Raw genomic sequence first — 18,133 nt, 5'->3', positions numbered from 1 at the left:
AACTAAGCGAATCCTCCTTCCCTTTAGGCCGGATTTGTAGTTGACATTAGCATATATATATATATATATATATATAGGGGAAAGAAATGTATACTTAAGGGCTCGTTTTTCCGTGTTTTAACACAATATAATGAGATCTAACAGACAGTAATGCCAAGGAATGTACAGGGGAAGTTATTAGAACCAATGGAATGTAAATAAGAAGAAAGAAGAAAGAAAAGTGGATGAAAAAATAACCAGCCGTGAGCAGGAATCGTACCTACGACCTTCGAATAACGCGTTCGATGCTCTATGCGCTATGTATATATATATATATATATTGTGATGTACTAGACAGAGAACAAGAGACAATACCCGATCCTGGGCCAGCTGTTCTTATTCTGCCTTCGTTCTTCTCTCCCTTGCTCTAGCTATCCGCGCGCCGGAGCCCCAGTGTCTTTCTTGGTCATGACACTCGGCCATGACTGCGCGCGCGCGGAGCTGGCGGCAAAGTTTCTGGTGGACAGGCTTGGCTGCATTGTCGTGGTCAGCCCGGACCACAATGCAAGATGGAGCGACGGTCTGGGGAAAGCGTCTCTGGTGGACGGCACTGGCTTCCTCGAGTTGGTCGCTTTTTCGCACACCACGATGTCTCTTTAAAAAGTGCTGTGGACTCAGGCGGCCGGCACTGGCTGCCCCGTTGTGGCTGACACTCTCGGCCATGCTGCAATTTGGTCCAGGTATCTGCCAGAAGTAGATCTGGAGGTCCATACTGGCTGCATCTCAGAGGTCAGCCTCGACCACACTGGAACTGGGTGCTGGAGTCTGCGACAAGTCTATCGGGAGGTTGAAACTGCCTGCATCGTTGTGGTTGTTGTCGGCCATGCTGTGGGAAGCAGCTAAACATGCACCTAACAGCGCGCTTCGGACGGGCCACAAAATCAGCGGCTGACGTAAAACGCCGGACGAGGGTTGCCGAAAGCGTATCCCAAAAGACGCGCTAGGTGCCTTGGCTGCTGTCGAGAGTGGGTACGCAGCTTCTGTGATGTGTAGCAGAAAACATAATTCACGACCGGTCTTGGCATCTGCGGCAGGACATTCGGTGAAGCTGTCATCGTATTGGCTGCGTCTGTGGGTTCCCTCTCGTGGACGCGATGACTCGCCTTGCGGGGCTGTCGAACGCTTAGCAGGCAATTCCATTGGTACAGTTTGGGGCACTGGTCTTCATTGCTGTCGGTGTTCTGGACAGGCTGCGATGCCAATTGCTGAGGCTCGAGGGTGGTCTTGTTGCCTGTTGTCAGACTGGAGGACTGCGATGAGACATCGAGCTGCCGCCCCACTTGAGCTCGATATATGGTAGTGGACACGTTGTCGAAGGGTCCAGCTACCCTGTGCTCCTCTGTATCTCCCCCCCCCCACAAAAGAGGACGGGGTGGCCGATGGATGACACGAATTAGAGTCCGGTACCAGCGACGAGTCTGGAAGCTCATGTGGAGAACTGGAGTGCTCCGCTGGAGCCTCGAGATGGAATCCTTCTTGAACTCCATCCTCGGTACCGGTCAGGTTGGACTGGGTGGTGGAAGGGAGATTGGAGAGTGTCCTGCCGGAGGCAGCTATGAGCTTGGACCTCCAGTCCACCCAGGACTGCTGCTTGAAGCCTTCATACCGGTGCCACGCCACTGCACCTTCCCGAAGACGGTCTACAGCCACGGTCAATTTCTGAGATTCCGTCCAGGCATCGCGCATTGCTACCGCGTCGACGGTTGACACCCAACCATCGGCGTCGTTCCGGACCCCGTGGAATTCCGGTAGTTCGCAGACGGCTGGTGATTGTGAGGTGGCAGGTGGCAACGTAGAGATCACCGACGTGAAGCAGTCGAGCTGGTGTGAAAGCTCGATGAGAGAAGACCGAAGCTCCCTGCGTTGCTCCGGTGTGCTTGCCTCGAGGTCGTATGACGCAGCTACATCCAATGCTGCGTTAACATCACACAATGCTGGCAACATTGTAGGAGCTCACTCGGCGATCAACGCTGTCAGTTTGTTAGTCTCGGCGCGAAGTAGCGCGATGGTACGCCGCAGTTCCACGGCACTGTCGCACGAGGCTTCTGATTCGCTTTGGTTCGCGTCCGTGAAGTACGTGGTTCTAGTAGTACTCACGGCGGTGACAAGCACGTCCAAAGAAGCATGAACAGCGTTTCTTGGCGGCTCGTATGTTGGAAGAGTACCGGAGAGGGAATGCAGGCCGTGGGAAGCTTGAACAGCATTCCCAAAGGACAGGAGCCCGTACGTATTACGGCCGCGAAGTGGTAGCATAGTGTCCATTGGGTGATGCCCTGGTACCACAAAGGAAACATGGACACCGTCCACTGGTGGTCCGATGGACAGCTGGAGCGGCGGCCGAGTTGTTGACTCCATCGTCAAAGAAGCGTGGACGGCGTTCCTGGATGGAGAAACCCGCACTGCCGACGAACCACGAAGACGCGTACCGGTGGCTTCCCGCAGAGTATTTATTGCCGGCTTGCGCTGACAACAGAATCCATAGCCAAGGACGCGTGGATGGCGTCCTTGTGAAATGGTACCGGTAACGTGTACTGCAGCCGCCGAGAAGGCCTTGACGCCGTCCCCGAACGGTGGTGGCAGTGGCGGCAGGTGAACAGCTGCCGAGGAGGCCTTGACGCCGTCCTCAAGCAGCGCTTATCGCGGCTGTCCCGGATGACGAAGCCGGGACGTAAGACTTCTTCTTCGTCGACTGCGCCATTGTGATGTACTAGACAAAGAACAAGAGACAACACCCGATCCTGGGCCAGCTGTTCTTATTCTGACATCGTTCTTCTCTTCCTTGCTCTAGCTATCCGCGCGCCGGAGCCCCAGTGTCTTTCTTGGTCATGACAATATTTATATATATATATATATATATATATATATACATATATATATATATATATATATATATAAATATATATATATATATATATACGTGTGCTTTTATGGGAATATTCCGGTCGGGAGCAGTTATAAAAATATTTACGGGATCCTACATACATGTAGCAGGTTGATATGCTACATAATCTGCACCTCGCTTTCAGGATCACAACGCCAACATGCAAAGGTGACGTTCTTGTTTTTCTTTTTTCATTTGCTAGAAGCTGCGATCAAGTGCTACGTTGCGGTATTGCCTTATTTTTACTGGTGTGGCAAAAATGGAACATCTGATGCCTTGTATAGCATGAACCAGGAACGATATATTTCTGGGATTATGATTATAGGCGCATCCTGCGCGTGTGTGGAATCGTGTGTGGAATTAAGCGAAAAAATATGACTAAAGATCACAGTATTTCCACGGAAGAAATTATGATGAGTGGGGCGAAGCGTCCGTCAATCAGTCAGTGCTTCCGTCCGTGCTTTCGTCCGTCCGTACGTGCGCCTGTTCATCCGTCCGTCCATCTGTGTTTGTGTGTCTGTCCGTCTGCTTCTTTGTCCGTCTGTGTGTCCGTCCATTCATATGGTGAACACTTCAAGTACCGCCATCTCGCTTCTTTTTATTATATATTCAACATATACAAGTACCGACATGCAGCGGACAATCGATGCACTAAACGAGAGTATGTACCACATTTCTGCTGTCAGCGCTTTCTTAACACCGAGAGCGTGATAATTACGCCGTGCTACGTTCTTCGTAACATGTGGACATGCGGAAATGTGCAGACCTACTACTACACCTTCATACCTCAGAGGATGTACACAGACCCACGCCTTAAAGAACTTCACCCCTGAAAATATCTTGGGTGCTTATGATTGTATCAATTTATTTATATCCGCTTCTGCCATCTGTAAGATGGCAAGAGGCACCTGCTGGGCACTGGAATGTGGCGTCGGGGCGCGAGACCCCTAGGGTGTATGTGCACGCCACGCTCATGTACGAAATTGCACTCGAAGACTCGTGTCACGCAAGCCGAGCCATGCTGGAGAATCCCAGAGAATGAGGTGTCACTGTGTGTTGAGGCTTCGAACTGAGAAGCTAGCAGTGAGCCACTTGGATCTGAAGGCTGTCAGCAAAGAGACCCACAGTGTCGCCGTCGATCGCGAAAGACTCGGGTAAGGCTGCCCGGACTTGCCGCATTCTTTTACCGCAGTTCTGCTGGGCTACTGTTCTTGCACTTTGTGCTCGAACGGATTCGTCCCGCACCAATGTCACAGCGCCATTTACGAGTCAGGCTGTAACCTAAATGATTTGGAGGCGACGACGGAGACTGGTACACCGGGACAACCGACTCGTACGGCGGAAACGGGCCAAGGCTTTAGGAACTCAAGGTGAACGCCAACGATGGACTCAAATAAACGTCGATACAGCCCAGGTCACGAAGTCAGCAAGAAACGCGACAAATCGTAGAACTGTTCAATAGTGAGACGCCACCTTGGATAGTTACCGGCTAGGATTAGAGTTGGCTCTAACGCATATTGTAGTTCTGTTCTCAGTCTGAGCAGGTCGACTGGTGCATACATATATAGTGTTATTGAGTATGTTTTGAGTGCTTGACACGGATTCTGTGTATTTGTTTAGTCCGTTCTGAGAATAACGTGTGCTAGTTTCACCACACCCGTCTCCCGTCTCTCTCTATCAATCTAAGTCATTGCAAATGCTCCCGAAATAAATCGTGACAACTTCTCAAATGCGCACTCCTATTCTCGGCTCTAGCATTCTCCATACTTTGATCCTCCTTGTTAGCGTATTCGTGAATTTTCTGTGTCAAGTGAACGTGTGGTAACGACACCATTGCACGAAAGGGCAGGAAGTCACAATAAAATCTTCCTATAAAAAACATTCTACAGATCCCCCGTATCTTGAGAATCGATGTTACGTGAAGTATTCGGTAGAAACATGACTGTGTTGTATATTTCTTGTGTGCGAAACGTTACGAAATGATGCTAAAGTAAGATATGTACAAATGTTGTATGTACAAACGTATGTTATACAGTCCCATACGTTTTGTGTATTTAGTTGTTATAGTTTCACCACGATGCCAACCGCCACAGGGGTATTATCAGCGTCAGTGCGGTAAACTGATATGTAGCGCATGTGCCCGCGAGAATGGTAGGCCTGGACACTGCTGCACAAATTAACTTTAGTGGATGGCGCCTAACTACAGTCGACGTTATTAGCCCGACGTATACACTCTATCAAAAAGAGTACATATTAATCGGTACTGCTAGAACAAATTCATGTCTCACAAACATTATGTGTTTTTGCAAAGGAGCTCCTAGACATGCTGTTTCTCTGTGTCAGAACAATGATTGCCCTGCAGAATAATTGGGCCTGATTACTGCTGGTACCCTAGCATTGTATTCGTCGGTGTCACAAACGAGCGCTCAGGAAAGCGCGCGCCGCCGCATTCTGGCGACGGTGACGATACCAGGTGCCACAGAGTCGCTACGAAGCCAGCGGTAAAAAAGAAAACAAACATGAAAGGACTCCTTGGGCGCGCTGTCTCTCTCCCTTGGAGGCGCAGTTTAGCAGACCAACCTGCTCGCATTGGCCGGCGAGAGGTCGCTTGAAAAATCTTGAAGGGGCGAGGCGATGCACAGTTGCGTCACCTTAGGTGAGAGAGGTCCCGCCCTTTCACACAGCCTGGACGGTGTCACACACTGATGAGACGACTAGAAACGTCTCGCCGAGATGCTCCGAATCATCGAGAAAGAAAGTGGGAACCACCCTCTAATTTGCGTGACGTGTTGCGGATTGTTCTCGCAAAGGATCGCTTTTCCCTCGGCTTTAGCTGTGCAACGCGCCGAAGAGTTTTCTGGAATCTAGCGAGAAGGTATTTAGGTGAGCAGCGGAGAAGGGTGACCAGGATATGAAGAGAGTTGACGCCAGTGTGCGTAGGGAGGAGATGAAGGAAATTTTGCGCAAGTGTGCGTAGGGTCGTTCCGCCGTGTCGGTGAAGGCTTTTGTCCTCAGTGACAAAGCAGGAAAAGATGGAAGGTTACGCTAGTGTGCGTAGGCTTGTCTCGCCGTTGGGCGAAAGCTTTTGTCGTCGGTGACAAAGCAGGCGGTGAAGAGGGTTTCAACCTGAGGAGTGCCGCAAGCAGACGAGGAGTGTGTGTCTACCGCCAGCGAGCGAAGACGCGTTTATAGCTACAGCGCGTGGGAGGCCGACGAAAAAGTTTGGTACTTGGTGAGCGGACATCTGAAGTGGCCAGGCTTCCTGGAAGAGATGCTTCGGGGGCAGCGGAGCGACACCTGCGCTGGACATTGAGTGAGTGTTTCCCAGGAAAGAAACATTCAAGCTTTATTCCAAGAACTTCGAACTGATTAGGTTTGACAAACTTTCAGTCTTTAAGTGTCTTGGTTGTTTGATACATGTGACTGCACTGTAGCGCGTATTGTTATTCGTGTGCGTTGTTTAGAGCGTAGCTGATTATACTGTGTAGTCTGTTGTTTGATTGGTGACATATTGTATTGAACTATTGCCGAGTGTGTATAATTGTGTATCATTTGATCTGCCATATATGAGAATATAATCTTGTTTTGTTAATTAACTCTCGGCTCTGACTCGTTCTTCGGACTACAGCCTGCGTCCGCTGGTGCGCCGAATAGGACCACTTCTAAATTGTCCGTGCTTCGTGGTGCAGTTCGGGGTGCAGATATATACTTCAGCCCTTGGAATTAGCCTGGCCATCACCTCCCTAATTAACGGGAACAACAGTGATAGTAGGGTCAACGTTGCCGATTTGAGTTCTTTGTTTACGTTCTCGCGTCAAAATGACCAATTCTGGTGTCGCCGTTTCTGGGTAGAAAAACTATCATCCACCTGTGGCACGAATTCTCATACCTGTGGCACATAGCCCACCCTTAGCTTATAGGCATGCGCCCCCTGTGTCTGGTGGAAAGGGTTAGACTACGTATGCTTCGTTATTGTCACATTATTTATTGTAATAAACAGCGAGTCATATTTTCAAATAATTTTACCCTGCCATACCACTTTTCGTTCAACCCTAGCTAAGATTGTGATCACAAGAGCACTCAGTCAAGGGCGGCTGATAGATAGATAGATAGATAGATAGATAGATAGATAGATAGATAGATAGATAGATAGATAGATAGATAGATAGATAGATAGATAGATAGATAGATAGAGAGATAGATAGATATATAGATGCGGTAAACGTGCTTAGAATACACAAAGAAAAGCTTTGCATTTAAAGTTTCAAAACAGGGAATGTGTATACGCTTCCTGTTGCCGAATTTTCGTCCACACTATTGCACATATTTCAACAAAACAAAATCCAATAAAGCAAGATTTCTACAATTTTGAGAGCTTACATTTCTTTGTATTATATGCCTTCTCTTAGTGATATCTTTTTTGTGGCTTTATAACCACTCTGCCCTCGCCATATGTGCTTTTTTGTGTGTCTGTCTTATGTACAATAGTGCACCATTGTGAAGTACTACAGATGTTTATGGGAACGTTAGTAAATGGGTAGAAGAATCATCATATCACCAAAACCCTTCTTTCGTCTTTGCTGTACGCTAGCACTAACTTGTAGAATACGCCAGTTCGCAACCTTGTTGTGACGTGACGGCTCATATTCTGGCTATGGCCGGAAGGCGGTGCGTACTGCAGGCCTTATCTGGCCGCTGCCTCAGAGCCACCGGATCGGATCGGGGGTGCTTTTCTTGGATTCGGCCACATTTCATCTCGCAGTTGCGCCACGGTTGCCGCTAGCATCGACGTCAACAGCCTCTTCGCCGGGCTTGTCGAGGAGTTCTGGCACTGGGAAGACAGCGTCATCGCAACCGCATCCGTCACCTCCCTGTCCCCTGATTGAGCGAGCGATGAAGCGCTATCGGGAACGCTGGCTGTTTGGTGACTGCGTTTCCCGGCACTCGAGTGAAGTCGATATTGCGAGTGCTCGGGCTAAGGCGAAGCTACGCTGGGATTGGAGAAAGCGCCGCGTGTCGGCGTGGGAAACTCTCTTACAGGCACTGATCGTCAACTTCACAGGCCCTTGCGAGGATAGACCACACGAAAATATGGATGAGAGTTGTGAGTATTATTGTGTTATTTGCTTTTGTTCTAACAAGACAGTTTACACATTTTTATCTTGTAAACAAATGATCCGAAAGCCGACCTTGCTTTAAAAAGGCCGTTTTTAAAACTTTCGTTCGTGCATAACACTCTGGAGTGCAGTGCGTGCAGCTGGTATCACCAATAAAAGTAATTGTCTCATAAGTGCACCATGAATGGTGACCAATAAAATTTTCTATTATATGAAAGTCTACGAGCACAAAGGAAGAAAGATGTACAAAGGGCGTTTTTGTTTCTGTGTTTAGGAAAGAATAATGTGATATAATTGTAATAGTAACAATATGGGAGATTGGACGTTCCATAGAGACGATTCAGTTATAAAAGAGGGCGTACTATAAGCTTCTGGACATTTTGACCTTCTGACGTTCTTCAACGCCTATTGATATCAAATACTGCACGACCATCTAGCATTTAGCCTCCATCTAAGCGCGACCGCTGTGGGCAGGATTAAATTCGCGATCACGAAAGGATAATGAGAATAATGTAGCGCGTCATTTAGTCCTGGAACGGGCACTATATAGGAATATTATGAGGGCATCCATTGGCAGATTCGGAGCACTTCTGGTAATACTTTCTTTTGCTCCGCTCGGAGCAAGTCTATTTCATTGGCGGATAGAGAGCGCTCTCAGTGTGTTCTATTGGCATATCTGGAACAGCTCCATCGTCAGATCCACTCCATGGAGCAACTTTTCTTCTCCGCGAAAATCGGCTGATTCGACTAGAAGTCGTAAGCTCCCTGTGCCTTGAAATGATGCCAAGTTTTGGCGCGCCAACGGACGACGGTTGCCTCCCGTCGGAGCTCGCGTTTTGATAGCATAGCGATGTTGTGCCCAGCGTGTCCACTCAGGGAAAAAGAGAGATGCGCACAACGCGTTGCATTCTGACCCTGCCATTTGCTCCAGAGGGAGCGCATGCGTTTCATTGGTGGATTCCTTTCTGTTGCCCTCCGCCAGAGTGGAGTGCTCCGGCGCAGAGTTCGGGGGTCACTACGAATCTGTCAATGCATGACGCCATTAGAAAGACGTGCCTTCTCAAAGTATGCTCTTAAAAACAGCTACAAAATGAGAAAGACGAGGGATGGTGCGTGGCACGATGAGCATTGTTATTTTTTCGCTCAAATAAACGGTGTCGTCGAAACGCACTGCTCGAAATCTCCAGGCGTATTTATCTTTGAAGCCCGGTTCCTAAATGAACGAAGTCCTAGGATTTTATATATACTGCACCAGAATCACCACAGTGCTGATATAGACGTCAAATAATGTTCCTTTTACGGTCTAAGTGCACCTGGAGAGACACAGATCACCTTCCGCAGAGTAGAGATGCCTAGTGAGTTCCATTGTTACCGCCGCTGGCTAACAAAGACTATGTAATATCTTGCCTCAGACGTGGTTAACACACAAACTACAGCACGAAAGTGAGCCGACGACTCCAAATGGCTTCCGCCTTTTTTCTTACCCATAGTTATAATGATATTTTGCGATGAAGTAGTATAAGCGAAACTTCGCGTTAATGAAAATAGCGAGATGGCAGTGTGATGGCTAGAAAAGGGTCGCTCGCGTACTCTGTGTTCTCGTAGAAGAAAAAGCATAAGTGGACTACTGGCGCCACTTCAGCACCACAACACCAAAGCTCACACAGCGGCGGTTAAGCTAACTGCGACCTGCGGGCACCATGAGGTGAAAACGACTTGGCAGGGATTGAGAACACTCTGCACAGTTGGTGGTGATGACGCGCTATCGCCTGTCTTGTACACCATTGTCAGTGGAGCCGTGGAGGACAATCTAACAGACCCAATTACTATACAGCTCCCAGCAGCCAAAATGATGCTTTTTCAAATAAGTGGCTGTTACGGAACAGAAATTGTCCATATTTCGCGAGTTATAGGCCATGCAGCATTAAATCAGACCTTTATTCATAGCAAGTATATAAAATGTAGTGAAGAAGAATGCCCTCAACTGCAGCGACATCGACACGTTGGTGCAAGGCGTGAGCTAAGGCTGCCTTGTTGCTGCTGCGACGCTGCCCGTATCCCCGGTCAGATCTTGGTGCTTCTGCACCGACGCTGATACGGCTTTTCAGCTTGCAATTACATTATATTTTGGTGAAGAGTGCTGTGGGTTTCCCCGGCCCTGGAACTGCGTAGCCGAAAGCTTTTGTCCGTCATGCCTGACGATGTTGCCTCACCGGCTGTCCCGGTGCCCCACCGGCTGTCCCGGTGCTGTCCCGGTGCCCAGTTCTTGCGAGAATCCGACATCTATAGCGGCAGCGACGATAAAGACATTGAGGATTGGTGGGAATCTAATGAACGAGCCAGCGCTACCAACAAATGGAACGATCCCACCAAGCTTGGTACCGTGATGTTTTATTTAACGGATGTTGCCAAGCTGAGGCACAGAAATCATGAGGCGGATATCCCTACTTGGACGACCTTCGAAACCTGCATCGCAGATGTTTTTGGACGCCCTGGTGTGCGCAAACGTCGCGTAAAACAGCGCCTACCAAGCTGGTCCCAACAAACTGGTGAGACATTGACCAGCTACATCGAGGATATCTTCGACGTCTGCCGGCGTGTCGACCCGACGATGACGAAAACTGACAAGGGACGACATATCACGAAAGGCATTTCCAACGACGCCTTTCAAATGCTGCTCTCGAAAAACCCTGTCCCTGTCTCTGAGCTCATTGAACTCTGTCAGAGTTTCGGCTAGCTCCGATGACAGCGTCTTCTCACGCGACAGCCTAACGTCCCGGATGACACTCTCTCAAGCCTGACTACAACCTCTGACCTTCAGTGACTGCTATCGCAGATCAAGGCCTTTGTTCGAGCAGAGGTTGTCCGTCAGCCATCGCTGCTATCACCAGACGGCCAACCACCGTCACCTCTGCCAGCAAACATTCGCCATGTCATTAATTAGGAGCAAGTTTGCGTGGCTGTGCCATCTGCAAGGAACACTTCACCGTTGCCGTCCCCCATGGCCTGCGTCGAGGTGAATGCACCTCTAAGTCATGCTGAAGCTGACGCTCGACCACCTCTTCAGATTTTCACGCCAGTAGCGTCAGCCGTGCCGCTGTGACCCACTCGTCGGTTCTCTAGCCAAGGTGCCTCCAGAGTAGCTGGCGATGGCGTACACTCGACAATCGGCCAATATGTTTTGCCTGTGGTCTGCCTGGCCACATAGCTCGATACTGCCGTCAGCGTGTCCCTGTCTATCACCAGAGCTACCACTAGAGCTGTAAACCTGCCCCTTATGTGCCACCGCGCCCTTCGTTCACACGCTCTCAGCAAGCACCCCGATTAGATGTCATCGTACGCCGACCACCACCCTCCGGCTAACCGCCGCTCGCCATCACCTCGACGCCGCTCGCCATCGCCGATGCGTCGTCGTCCTTCATCGCCAAGCGGGAATACTAATTGTTACAGTTGCATATAGGCAGGAACTGCGTCACCCACAAAAAGATCAAGGCCTGTCTCTTCACCGACGAAAGTTCTCGACGTATATGTGGACGGTGTCCCTGCATCCGCTCTTGTCGGCACTGGTGCCACAGTTTCAGTGATGAGTGCCAGACTCTGCCACTTGCTAAAAAAAGTTATGACGCCACTAGAAACTACACCACTTCGGCTGCGATATAGTTGCTATAGGCAGCAGCCGGCGTGACGTGCGCAAAGCACGTCGCGCCGGCCGCGGCCTGTACTGCTCGCATTGCGATATGGCCTCATCTATGTCGTCGAAGTGCTAGTGTTGGATTTCTGCTCTCATGACCTCATTTTGGGTAGGGACTTTTTCTCCGCTAATAAGGTTGTCATCGACTGTTCTCGCGCTGAGGTGGCATTTGAAGTGTTTGGCGATGCTTCCTTATAGAATGCTCTTGAAACTGGGGACAAACTATTTGTTTCTGAAGAGGTCACTATACCGCGCACTCTTTTGCCCTTCCCATGGTGTCTTGCTGCTCTATCACCGAGACGAGTGCCGTTTTCTTGGCATCTGCCCTTTTTTCACGACGGTGTCAGCAGACTCCTGATCTCGAACCTGTTGTCATGTCCAGTAACACTATTTCTGGGTGAGTGCGTCGGCCGTGTTTACAGTCTCGACTCTTCTGCAATTATCTACATGCCAACGGGTCTTTGCAACGAACACAAAGTCGCCGGAGTGACCTGTGCCTCTTCGCCACATACTACTAGGCATGACGTACTGAGGAGCTCCATCGCCGACACGTTAACCGTTTCGCAACGTACTCAGCTTCTACAACCCCTGGACTGGTTCTGTTCTTCTTTTGACTACTAGCATATTCCCCTCGGCCGCACGTCAGCTCTGTGTCACCGCATCAATACGGGTACCAGTGTACCACTGCGTCAAAAATCCTATCGGGTGCCCGCACCCGAGCGCCAGGTTATCGATGAACAAGTAGCTGACATGCTCAAGCGTGGCGTCATCCAGCCTTCGAATAGCCCCTGGGCATCTCCAGTCGTTCTCGTTAAGAAGAAAGACGGGTCGATTTACTTCTGCGTTGACTACCGTCGTCTTAAAAAATTAACTCAAAAGGACGTTTACCCCTTATTGAGAATCGACGATGCCCTTGACTGCCTCTAAGGTGCGGAGTTCTTCTCTTTTATTGACTTACGGAGTGGCTACTGGAAAGTCCCTCTAGCACCTGAAGATCAGCCTAAGTTGGCCTTCGTCACACTTGACGGCCTTTACGAATTCTGTGTCATGCTGTTTGGTCTTTGCAAAGCGCCCGCAACACTCGAAAAGATAATGGACAATCTTTTGCAGGGCCTGAACTGGAAAACATGCCTTTGCTACTTGGATGTCGTGGTTATATTTTCACCAGATTTTCCAATGCATCTCCGCAGGCTAGATGGAGTACTGCAGTGCCTAACTGACGCCGGCCTTCAGCTCAACCTGAAGAAACGCCGCGTTGGCGCAAGTCAGCTCAGCATCATTGGCCATGCTATCTCTAAAGGCGGTATTCTTCCTGACAACGCCAAGCTTCTGTCAGTAGCAAAGTTCCCTAAACCTGCGTCTATAAAGTATCTGTGCTGCTTTCTTGGCCTCTGCTCGTATTTTCGCCGCTTTATTCGGAATTTCGCGATGATCACCGCCCCCTTGACTGAACTTCTGCCGAGTGTCTCGAAAAGTAACGCTTGGTCACCCGCCTGTGACGATGCCTTCGAAACGTTGCGCCACCCATTAACCTCGCCGCATATCTTGCGTCACTATGACCCTACTGCTCCGAGTGAGGTACACACTGATGCCAGCAGTGTTGGGCTCAGCGCCATGCTCGCACAGCACAACTCACGGTTTCAAGAGTACGTAGTCGTATACGCAAGTCATACCCTCACCAAAACGGAGAAAAACTACTCTATGACATAGAAGGAGTGTCTGGCAATTAATTATTTTGGCTCTAGGTAGATTTAGATTGTACCTATATAGTCACTGCTTCGACGTAGTCACCGATCACCATGCGATTTGTTGGTTATCCACGTTGAAAGACCCCTCCGGCCGTTCAGCTCGCTGGACTGTGCAGTTGAAAGAGTTTGACATGCGTGTTGTCTACAGGTCGTGTCGACGTCACACTGATGCCGACGCCATATCACGTTCACCTGTGTGCCCAGAAAGGTCTACATGTCTATCTGCCGTGGATGAAACGGTTGCGTTCCCAGCAAACTGCGACATGGCGTCTGAGCAACTTAAGGATGACTGGATCAGCGCTCTTCTGCGATTAGTTTCAGACCCGTCGGCTTCCTTATCTTCTTGAACGTTGCGCCGGGAAGCGGCTCACTTTGAGATCCGCGATCGCCTCTTTTATCGCAGGAACAACAACTCTGACGGCCAAAGTGGTTACTGGTCACACCTCGCCATCTTCGTGCTGTTATATGTTCAGCTTTCCACGCTGACCCTCAGTGCGTGCATGAGGGCGTCTTCAAACCATACGCTCGGCTTTTCTCCCGGTTTTATTGGCGAGGCATGTACACCTTTGTGCGCAAGTCCATTCAGTCATGCGCGCAGTGTCAACGACGCAGAGCTCTCCCTCATCATGCCTCTGGTCCAATCCAGCCAATCTCTTGCCCAGCTAAGCATTTCGACCGCGTTGGAATCGATCTGCACGGGCCTCTTCCATTCGCGGCTTCCGGAAACCATTGGATTGTTCTCTTTGTCGACTACTCGACGCGATACGCTGAAACAGCCGTTTTGCCTGCTGCCACAGTACGCGATGCATCATTCTTTCTCCTGCGGAATTTAATTTTCCGTCACGGCGCACCGCGTCAACTTCTCAGCGACAGAGGACGTGTGTTCCTCTCTGAAGTCCTGAACGCACTCCTTGCTGAATGCCGTATCATTCACCGGACTACCACCGCCTACCACCCGCAAACGAAAGGCTTGACGGAAAGATCCAACCGTACTTTAGGGGACATGATCTAAGTATGTTGCCTCAGACCACGCTGAGTGGGACCTCATTCTGCAGGCGACTATGAGCATTTCGCCATTTTTCCTGTTACATTACCGAGACCCTTCAACCACAATAGATACCATTCTGCCCTCCTAGCGTGATTCCTCCGAGTCTAGGCCCATCTCTGAAGCTGCCCGCCGCGCCAAGGAATGCCGTAAGCTCGGTCAGTCGTTCACCATGAACCATCGACCAATGGAGCCAAAAATCTCGACGTGACGACAAGCAGCCCTACGCTCACTTTGTTCCAGACACCCTTGTGTGGCTTTGGGTTCCCGCTGTCCCTACAGATCTTTCCTCGAAGCTTGTTTCAAAATACCAGGGACCCTATCGAGTTGTCTCGCACAATTCTCCTGTTAACTACATCGTCGAAACCGTTACGCCATCCACAAACCAGCGCTTTCGGGGTCGCGAAACCGTTCACGTACAGCGGTTGAAACCTTATTACGATCCGCTCGTACTCAGTTTTTCGTGAGTCTCCAGGGTGGCTCCTTTTCCGACGGGGAACGGAATGTAGTGAAGAGGAATGCCCACTACTGCAGCGACATCGACACTTTGGCGTGAGGCGCGAGCTTAGGCTGCCAGGTTGCTGCTGAGACGCTGCCCGTATCCCCGGCCAGATCTTGCTGCTTCTGCACCGACGCTGCTATTGCTTTTGAGCTTGAATTTACATTATAAGACACATATCAGTCTTTACAATATTCAATCCTAAAGTATGTTCTCAAAACCCAATTTAGGCAGTGCCTTTGTATTTTTCTTCTAACTATCAAAGTAGTTATATCAAAAGCACTGTTGGTTTTCCGCGATAGTTCGTGATGTCTTGTTTGACGTCAATTTTGCGACTTAATTTTCTGTTCTAATATGCAAAAAATAAACCTAAACAAAGTAGGACTCTTTCCCGCGCGGAAAGTATCGAAGCGCGGTGCCAATAGAGCGCGAACTGCTGACTATTGATTCGATACCTTCCAAGTTTAAATATAGAGCCAGAGCCATATTCGCAACCAGCTAAGCAAACTTCGAGAGCATTTTCCCTAATCACAACTTTCATTCAATAACTTTCGTTTGGGATTGTTTCTTGGCATGCTCAGTATGCTGAGTACCCTAGCGAAGAGCAGATGCTGTGTGATTTCTTATAGCCTTCCATGGGGCACACCAAGATCTGTAAAGTGCAGAATGGATGCACCAGGCTGGATAAGTACCTAACGGACTGTCTTCGAAAATAATATCAATCTAGATGGCGAATAGAATGTAGAGTAGTATCCGGTCTGCCCTTCCAAAATACAGAATGTCAAGGTAGACGAAGCCGAACTATTGGTCTTGGGGACGGGTGCATATACAAGGCACATAAAAGGACGCTTTTTTCAGACCAAAGTTTGCGCATGAACCAAGCTTGAGCCCGCCAAAGAACATAGCCTTCGCTAGGAGAGTTACTCGCTTTGGAAAAAGACAGACCAGGCTTCATAGCAGAGCGGGTGGACGTGTTAGAGCAATATAGAACAACGGTGTTGTCGGCTATGTGAGTAAATCACATTGTTCGACATGCTGTCAGCATAGACGTAAATATTATAACTCCCGATAAGGAAGTCTGTTTGTTGCAGGGCCTGAAAATTCGTCCTAGAAAAAACTGGATCTGCGATCAAAAATTTTAAACAAGTATACAAGAAACCTTCTAAAATTAAGGAACGTGCTGTGTCACTAATTCGTTGCCATAGTACTGAACGGCTCATCTCAGCTATAAGCAAGGCTCAGAAACCTAATCTGAAAATGTTCGATGCTTGGACATATGTTCTCAACGATAATCACGGAATGGGCTAGTTGGCAACACTGTATAGTGTATCTGCAAGAAAACCTGAAATCTTTGTTAGTTGTGGATTTCTTTGTTACCCGCGATTCAAAAGACTTCGTTTCCGTTCTTGCTGCTTGTTGGCCTTGTCATTGTAACATGTTGAGCCTACAGATGAAATATTACATAACAACTTACCGCAGGATGCCTTGATGAAAAGTATGAAATCATGCTTAGCCGAAGAATGAAGTGCCCTTTTATGTTAGTGTGGTGTTTCAATGGGTACATTTTTCGAAAGTCTTCCTTTATACACAGAACCTGAAAGAGGCGTGCAAAAACTTACTGAATTTATTTCGTGAACGCGCCCATTTCTTCTTATTAACCTATGAATAGCCACAGAACAACCAGTTACATGTTTTAGACGTGAACCCTAATTTAACTCTAAAACAAGTGTCCTGGGCGTGCAGCCCAATATCCTACAAACCAGTGCTGAATTTTAACTGTGTACATTTGGTGTTTGTGAAAAATGGCATATCATTTGTTCTCACTTTGTTCAAAACGTGTGTTTATTTCATTCTGTACAGTTCTGCAAGACATACTGAAAGCCTCGGGTCTGCCGGTTTATCAGAAAATTTTATTAGGATGAATGTTCAGAAGCTCATCATAGGTAATAAGGTAACAAACAACACGCGCTAGAGATATTATTTCAGTGCCAGCGAAAAAAGAAAACAATTGCCGTCATAGATCATGCACATAAAGTGTATTACGGGCAAAAAGCAGTTTGAATGGCAGCGAATGAACGATATGGCAATAATTTTCGACAAAATTATCACCACCTTCTTAATTGATTGATTGATATGTGGGGTTTAACGTCCCAATACCACTATATGATTATGAGAGACGCCGATCACCACCTTGTTCTTTCGTAGTCTTGTGTTTTATGAGCGTAAAGGCGACGACTAAACTTCAAGCGCAAGTGGTCCTTCTGGAAACATAGACTCTGGCATTGGCTGTAGACAGCGTTATGCTTATTTTTATGTATATTGAAGGCCTCTAAAAATGCTTACACTTACCTCTTTATTGGCTGATTTTATGTAGTGCCATTTAGAAGCGCATCTGATTCATTTGCGTTGTCTTTAATTATATACACATCCTCTTCGTGTAATAGGACACTGTAGCGCAAAACCCGAAAAGAAACTCGACAGACCGAATAAAACAGTAAAGATGCCATGCTTCTCTCTAGTTCAGTTTCGCCTTTTCACATAGTGTTTTTTTTCCGTACGTACCACCTCAAGAAATGAAAACAACTTTGGGGCGAAAAAACAACGATAAAGCAATTAAGTTACAAATGAAAAAAAGCCGGCATCCGGACACGTCGCTCTGCTCACAGTTTTTGATGCAGTGCTGGTTTAATAGATCAAAATCAGTTTCTTAGTTTCATTGAAACAGGTGCCAAAATTGACGAGCTGCTTGAATTCCAGCAACACTCAAAAAAGCCCCGAAGTGTTCAAGCAACGCGGAGCTGAGCAGCCATTGTGCATAAAAACAAATTAACAAAAACACGCAAGAACATGTCACTCGCGCGAGTGAAGAGAATTATGAATGAGAGATAGACGTTTCATTTGCAGGTGAGAATTTTGTGTTATCTAGGTGCTAGCTAGGCATGCCAGCAAATCGCACGAAACTCAACGAGGAAGAAAAGCTGAGGAGAGGCCCTCGCTATCCAGGAGGCAGAAAAGAAAGTGTGGCGGAAGTCGTGCGCTTTTTTGCAATGGTTGCTAAGGCAATGTGGGCACACCGTCGGTGCCCCGTTATGGCCCCGTCGTCTCGCTTTGTC

Source organism: Rhipicephalus microplus, chromosome 2, assembly GCF_043290135.1.
Source record: "Rhipicephalus microplus isolate Deutch F79 chromosome 2, USDA_Rmic, whole genome shotgun sequence".
Classification (NCBI taxonomy): domain Eukaryota; kingdom Metazoa; phylum Arthropoda; class Arachnida; order Ixodida; family Ixodidae; genus Rhipicephalus; species Rhipicephalus microplus.
The sequence above is the reverse complement of the archived record's forward strand: the minus strand, read 5'-3'. Positions refer to the sequence as shown.